The following is an 8,936-nucleotide window of genomic DNA, read 5'->3' on the forward strand; positions in this document are numbered from 1 at the left end:
ATTCTCTAATCATACCTAGCATGCATGTCTACAAGCTCATACAATAGGCATACAAAGGCATCTCTCATAGCATTCTAGCATGCAAAAACTGAGCAGATCCTTAACCCATACTAGCATGTGATTCCACATATTAGCAGGTCAAAGCATAACCAATAACATGTATGGGTATTTTGAAATAACTTACTTGACCTCAGTTGATTGCATGCACCACACGCTTTTCTTATTCCAGAAAACATTTTTCTTAAGAAAATATATTGCTTTTTGAAAAACCTTACCAAATCCTCAGTTTGAGTTCAGACACACCCGAGAGTGTGCCTGAATCCCTCAAACCAAGGCTCTGATACCAACTTGTAATTTCCCAAAAAAAAATAATAACATAAAATTTTCGTTTTTAGATAAATAAATTGTTAATACATAACACATCCAAAAAAATCAAGGTAATCAAGACTTGCCAAAACACTATTAAATCAGAGTAATTCACAAGATGTGGAAACATGTGGTGTGTGGCCAGCAATCACCACGGGCTCTTCCATTTGAAAACCAAAGCACCTGAAACATAAACTGAAAACCATAAACACAAAGCTTAGTGAATTCCCCAAGATACCACATACCACACATACATGAACCACATACAGGGCCCCTGCCCTCCATCAGGCCTCTCCTAGTCTCGAGTCTCACTCTGCCTCGGCCCCGCTCGGGTTATAGATCGGTTATTCTCAAGCATCGCCTATCACTGGGCCTCTCCCACTATACATATACAATATATCACATAATCATGCTAACACGTAAAATGAACATAACACTAGCATATATCCAGTCATCGGACCTCGCTCGGCATTGATCCCCGCCCGGTACACACATAACCATATAAACATACTAGCACAAGAAATAATCATAAAGACTATAGCATGCTATACATTCATCGGGCCTTGCCCGGTAATCATAAAAATACATACTAATAACTAACATATGATATCCTCATCAGGCCCCGCATGGCATCGAGCCTTGTCCGATAAATATATCATCATATAACACATGCAAGGGTCGAACAGACATCTAGCATCCTAACATAAAACCATGGGTTGGTATTGGTGCCTTCGACCCGCTAAACCCAGTGAGGAGACTGCCCTCGCATTACTGAAATACACAGAAGAACCCTGGTTGCTGGCAGACAAATTCCCCGATTTGTCAATATTAAAACAACACCCAATTATCAACTAGGTTCCAAACTATAACCATAAATCCATACTTGGGATAAAAAGACCATTTTACTCCTAACCTAGCTTAATCCAATACCAAAGCCCAACTCACAACCTGAAAGGCCCAAAAGCCAAATAACCAACAAATGCCAAAACATGGCCCAATTTTCCAAATTGGGCCAAAACCCCATACATGGTCCTTATCCTAAAGCCCAACCAAAATTTCTAGTCCAGTACTATTGTATTCAGATGACCCATTAATAACTCAAACACTCATGCCCAAAAAGGAAGCCCAACACTGAGTATGCGAGGCATACTCAACTATACGCTAAGCATGCATGGAATTTGGCTTGTACGCTGCGCGTACAGACTTGTACGCCCAGCGTACTCATCCATTAAGCCAAAAACCCCAATAATCACTTAATGCTCAAGACCAGCAGTCCAAACCATATATCTACTTCTCTAAGAACATCTAGAACCAAAAAGTCATTGACTTTGTGACTTTGCATGCCCCAAAAGAACCCAATCTCGAAATGTAACAGTCTACTTCCATTAAATGAACTCAAACTCAAGCATGGGGGATTCTAATCCTTAAAGGTGCCAACTTTATGAATCTAGGACCATGAAAACACCAAGAGTGGCAACTCTAAGTTCCAGGAGTGGTACCAAACCACTAGATCTTATTCTCATTACCAAAATGAACCAAAAACTCATACAAACTAGATCTAAGCCAACAAATAACAAGATCAAAGCTTTTTACCTCAAGCAAGCTGAAAATGAAGCATATATTCCAAATCCATAAGCTCATCCTTGATTCAGAACCTTGCCTCAAACTCCATCTTCTTGGAAATGTCCGAAAAACACCAGAATGCACATCATGAGCTCAAAGTTACAACCAGGAAGGCTTAGAGACGATTTCTAGGGTTTTGGGGACTTGGAGGCTGGTAAAGAGGCTAACCTTAACGACTTAATGAGTTTATATAGGGTACAATCACTTAAAAATGGGGTTTTCCTCTAACCCTCATACGCCCCTCGTACACCTCGCACACCTAGCGTATGAGGATCCACTCCCCCGATGCAACCTTGTACGTGTACCTTAAACTATGCCTCGTGTACCACCCTTCGCACCAATACGCCCCACGTACTCAGACTTCCCCCTCAAACCCTACACATTCCAAAAGCCATAACTTCTTCAATACCATGAAAAGGTAAAGAGAAACCCTATGCTTTAATCAGTTCATACCCAACTTACCATATCCCAAACAAACATCCATTTCCATAGAGGCCCAAGTTGAAAAATTACTGAAATGCCCTTTAACTCCAAAACACAAACCGAATACCCGGATCATCCAATATACATCATCCTCTTCCAAAAGATCCCAAAACTAACTTATTCAAGGATCCTAAGCCTGCTAACACCCAATCCTTGATCACCACCCTGAAATGGAAACGATCTGAAATAGGGTGTTACATTTAACATCAAATTACTAATACGTTTACATATCCTCAATGCACAACCAATTTGTAAACTACAACTCATATATCTCCATTTAAATATTATAATATATTATCATCTCAAAATTACTCGTGATAAATTCCATGAAGTAATTCTCTAAGCGTAGGTTAATCCAATACTTAAATCTCCATTTCAAAGTACTCATGAATATTACAGCAACACCATTGCCATAACTAAAACTATTTAGACAATCTACCATCCAATTCATGATAGTCCTGATTCACTACTTGCTTCCAAAAGTATGATCGACTGTGGATCTTTGAATAATCCAATTATTTGGGAAGTAAAACATGCAAGGTGAAGCACAAAATAAACAATAGACAGAAGGTGGTAATCCAACTCATAAATAAATCTCCATTATTTAATCACCAAAATTCAATTACATTTATTTTGTTACAAGTTTCAAAAAATAACCATCTAAGTACTAAAACTCATATCATCTTCCATACCAATTCTTCTAGCATGTTGAACGTGCTTGACCCTACTCAGATTCTTTATAAGGAGATCTGCAGGATTTTCTTCTAATGATACCCTCTTCATGACGAGGTGACCTTCTTCTACTCAATGTCTAATGAAATGGTATTTTCTGTCATTATGTCTTGATCTGCCATGATCTCTTGGTTCCTTTGTTAAGGTAACTGTGCCTTCATTATCATAGAAATCTCCATTGGCTCCTTGATGGCTAGAACAACTCCAAGGTCTCCGATGAAGTTCTTCAACCAAATATCCTCCTTTGATGTTTTGCTTTCCGCTATGTACTCGAATTCACAGGTAGAATCAGCCATCGTCTCCTGTTTGGAACATTTCCAGGTTACCGCTCCTCCATTTTGGGTAAACACCCAGCCAGATTGAGAACGAAAGTTTTCTATGTCTGTTTGAAAGATGGCGTCACTATACCCATCTACTCTTAACGTATCACTACCACCAAATACAAGGACCCAGTCCTTAGTCATTCGTAGATACTTGAGAGTATTCTTAATTGCTATCCAGGTGAGCTATACCTAGATTTCCCTGATAACGACTGACCATGCTAAAATCAAAAGCCATATCAGGGCGAGTACATGTCATAGCATACATGATAGATCCAACAGCAGAAGCATATGGAACTCTACTCATTTCTGCTATCTCTGCATCGGTACTCAAGCTCTGAGTCTTACTCAGTTTGGTATTACTCTGTATAGGCAGTTCTCCTTTCTTGGAATTCTCCATACTAAAATGCTTTAGCACCTTTTCCAAGTATGTACTTTGACTAATTCCAATTACACTTTTACTCCTATCTCTCAAAATCCTTATCCCTAGAATATAAGCAGCCTCTCAAAGATCCTTCATAGCGAAACACTTTTCAAGCCAAGACTTAACCTCTTGCAAGGTTGGAATGTTGTATCCTATAAGAAGTATGTCATCAACATATAATACCAGAAGGTTACTATAATCTCACTAGCTTTGACATATACAAAAGATTCATCTTGACTTCTAGATAATCCAAACTCCTTGACCTTCTAGTCAAAACAAATATTCCATCTGCGAGAATCTTGTTTCAATCCATAAATTGATTTCTCAAGCTTAAACACCCTATTTGGATACTTTGCATCCACAAAACCCTCTGGCTGACTCATGTAAACATCTTCATCCAACCTCTCATTAAGGAAAGTGGTTTTGACATTCATCTGCCAAATTTCATAGTCATGAAATGCAGCTATGGCTAGCATTATCCTAATAGATTTAATCTTAGTTATTGGTGAAAAGGTTTCATCATAGTCAAACCCTAGGGTTTGATTAAAGCCCTTCGCAACCAGTCGAGCCTTGAAAGTGTGTACCTTTCCAACCATATCGGTCCTCTTCTTGAAGATCCATTTGCACCCAGCTGTCTTACGACCTGCCACATTGTTAACCAAATTCCAAACTTGGTTGTCATACATGGACTTGATCTTATTATCCATTGCCTCTTGCCACTTGGCAGCCTCAGGGCCTTCCATCACTTCCTTGTAGTTAGCTGGTTCATCTAAATTTACCAGTGTACAATCACTGATAAACGTACCACCTTCTGCAGTAATAAGGAAAGTATATAACTCTGGTGGCATTCTAACTCTAGTGGAACACCTAAGAGGTAAGGATTCATGAACTGGTCCAACTGGAATTTCTTCCACAGGTTGAACCCTAGCATCTTCAGAGGTTCTTTCATCGTTCAACTCCTGAATCTCTTCAATAGCAATGGTACTCCCATTGTCCTCTTTGCATATGATCTCTCTATTGCGAAAGACTCCCTTTCGTGCTATAAAGAACACTTTCTCACTATGTATGTAGAAAAATATCTAAAGGACTTCTGTGGATACCCGATGAAAATACATCTCTCACTTTGCGGTTCAAGCTTGTCGTGAGTCTCTCGTCTAAAAGAAGCTTCACAACCTCGAAGTTTGATATGTGTCAATGAGGGAACCTTTCCTATCCATATTTCGTGAGGTATTTTAGCAACCTTCTTATTTAGGACAAGATTAAGAATGTACGTGGCAATCTCTAAGGCATACCCCCAGAGTGAGATTGGAAGAGAAGCTCGAATCATCATAGAAAGAACCATTTCCAACAAGTTTCATTTGCGCCTCTCAGCCATACCATTAAGTTGTGGTGTCCTAGGAGGTGTCAATTATGAAACTATTCCACTTTCCTTGAGGTAGTTGTGGAACTCGATACTAAGATACTCTCCGCCTCTATAATATCAGAGCATATTTATCTTCCTACCCAATTGATTCTTGACTTCTTGTTTAAACTCTTTGAACTTTTCAAAGGTTTCTGACTTATGCTTGATTAAGTATATATAGCCTTATCTTCTATAATCATCAATAAAAGTCACAAAGAATCGATTTGCATCCCTTATGTTGGATCTGAAGGGCCTACACACAACTTTGTTTATGAGATCCAACAATCCTTCACCTCTTTCACAAGAACCAGTGAAATGTGATTATGTCATCTTACCTAATAGACAATACTCGCATGTATCATCTGACCTTAAGTCAAAAGAGTCCAACTGTCCATCATTTTGGAGTTGGGCGATGTGTTTCTTGTTAACGTATCCAGGACAACAATACCACAAGCATGCTTTGTCTGTACCATTGGACGAAGCAATTTGAAAAATACTATTACCTAAATTGTCTACAATCATCACAGTTTCACACACCATCACAAGGTAAAGCTTCAAAATAAAAAAAATACCATTTTTATAAGCAGAAATAGAACCATTCTCATCATTAAAAGAATATCTTAAACCTTGTTTAAACAATGCATGAAAAGAAATGATGTTTCGTGTCATCTATAATGAGTAGCAACAATTTATTAAATCTAATCCTGACCTACTACTAAGCATTAATCCATAAACTCCAATCTTGGTGATAGGTGAAGATCTTCTATTCCCCGTGATCAAGTTCATCCTTCCATGCTCCACATCTTCACCTTTCCATCCTTGATATCCTACAAGTATTTCAGGAAGCTTCATTTCCAATGCCCCTTGTCATTGCAGTAGAAGCAAGTGGCCTCTTTGGGGTCAAAGACAGGGGGAGCATCAGAACTGGATTTTCCTTTGGGTCCTGTACTTAACGACCCATCTCGAAACTTTCCCTTCCAGTTTTGCTTGGGAAGACCTTTCTTATTTTTTCCTTTCCCTTGACTTATGGCTAGAACAAGAGCACTAGTAGGAGTGGAGGAAACACTTTTTCCTTTCACTCCTGCTTCAGTTGTTCATAGGAGGTTGTGTAATTAAAACAAAGTAGTTTCATTGTTTTTCAAATGTTAGGTCAATATGAACTGATCATAACAACTAGGAAAAGAGTTCAACACTGTGTCGATTTCCAACTCTTCATCAAAATTCACATTGAGATTGATTAGCCTGTCCACATGTCATTGCATTCCCTGAATGTGCCTACAGACTCTCCCTCATTCATCTTGTTAGCAATGAGTGATTTTACTGATGGGTTTTGAGCATTCTAACACTTCCTAAGTGTACATGAAACCCTAATAACCTTGGATCTATGTTTGTCTAATTATCATGCAAAGTTGAATTTTCCAAGGTTATATTCCTATCTAGCATACATGGTGAACAATTTTTAACTTGAATGAAAGATAGAATAACTTACCATGTTGTTGCTTATGATCCTTGAAACCTTGTGAGCCTAGCACCCCAAGTGTGATGCCTCAAATGCTTCACACAACACCAAATGCTTTTGGAATGACTTTAGAGAGAATACACACTTCTAAAATCGGCCTAGCCCTCTTGTTTCTTATGTGTAGCCGATTTTGGTGGAGAACATATTCATTATATAGTGTTGACACATATAGGGTTACACCATGTAAACCCTAATGTGTCATGACTCTTCATTTCCATGACCCATGGGTTTGTAACTCCCATGGAGCATCCTATGGGTTTAACCCAACTTGATAATCCATGGAGCCTCTTAGCCCACTATACAAGTTATGGATGATTTACACAATCAACCCATATATTTAATTAGTTATCTTTTGATCACTAAATTAATTCTTGATCAAACTAATTAAATAATATTATTAATATATTAGAACTTATAATATATTAATAATCCACATGTGTTATTTCTCTCATTTAGTCTATCCAATTTCATGGTGCCATGTAACCCAAATGGACCATGCCGGGTCGGGTCAAGTACATACCAGAAATAGTTATGGACTTAGACACCTTATCCAACAGTCTCCCACTTGGATAAATCTAATAACTATAACTGTAATACTTCAGGAACCGAACGGTAATCATAGCTCTTTCAAGGTCTCTCGGAACTGAGATGATGATGATACGCCATTTAAGATAAGTGATCATATAATCCTCTATTCGAGATACCAGCCGGAAAAATACATGCAACAATGTCTTACTTATTGTCCAGCAGTTTGTTTCCCGATTTCCGATTGGTTTGACAAAGAACTTAATTGAATACATCAACTTAGTTCTGACCGGTCCCGGGAGATAGGTCAAAACAAAATCATCGAGGGGCCCAGATATCAGCTTCTAATCCAAGAAGGAACAGATAAACTTCGACTCATATGTTTGTTCAACTGCTCATTGAATTATACACATAAGCATGATTTATAACATCGAGTTACCAATGCATTTTCATACAATCAATGCATAACCAACTCATAAGTAACAAATCATATCTCTAGGTTTAAAGACTTATATGATATTACCGTCTCACGGTCACTCGATATAAATTCCTTGAGGTGATTCCAGTGAGCGTGGGTTGAGTCTAATGCTCAGAACTTATGAGCACTCATGATTGTTGTAGCCATGTCCAACACCTTAGACCTCTGCAACCAATCATGACAGTCTTGATTCATACCTACTTCCGACATATGACCGAATGTGGAGGTTCGAATAATATGATATACCAAACATAATTATTCTGGAAGTCAAAACATGCAAAAGAAATATAGTAAACGATTGACAAGAAATTGCAACACTTTACTCATAAATAAAACACTTTTTATTCATCATCTAATGTCAATTACACTTTACAAATTTCGAGGTTATCTAACTACTAAATCTAATATCATCCTTCATCCCTATGCTCCGAGCATGCTGGAGATGCTTAACCCGAGTCAGTCCCTTCGTGAGAGGATCTGCTGGATTCTCATCCGATGATACCCTTTTTTCCACGAGGAGTCCTTCTATTCAATGTCTAATGAAATGGTATTTTCTATCGATGTGTCTGGATTTCCCGTAATCCCTTAGTTCCTTGGCTAAGGCAACAGCACTTTCACTATCATAGAAAATTTCCATTGGCTCTTTAATAGCTGGTACAACTCCAAAGTCTCCAATGAAGTTCTTCAGCCATATCGCCTCCTTTGCTGCCTCACTAGCTGCTATATACTCTGATTCGCAAGTTGAATCAGCCACTGTCTCTTGCTTGGAACTCTTCTAAGAAATTGCTCCTCCGTTTAGGGTAAAGACCCATCCTGACTGAGAGCGGAAATTATCCCTATCAGTCTGAAAGCTAGCATCACTATACCCTATAACTCTCAAGTCATCACTCCCACCGAGGGTAAGGACCCAGTCCTTATTCCTCCGTAGGTACTTGAGGATATTCTTTACCGCAGTCCAGTGTGCCTTGCCAGGGTTTCACTGATACCTGCTAACCATGCTCAAGGAAAAGGCTACATCAGGTCGAGTACACATCATAGCATACATGATCAATCCTACAGCCGAA

This window comes from Lactuca saligna, chromosome 4 (genome assembly GCF_052625555.1).
Source record: "Lactuca saligna cultivar CGN05327 chromosome 4, ASM5262555v1, whole genome shotgun sequence".
Lineage (NCBI taxonomy): Eukaryota > Viridiplantae > Streptophyta > Magnoliopsida > Asterales > Asteraceae > Lactuca > Lactuca saligna.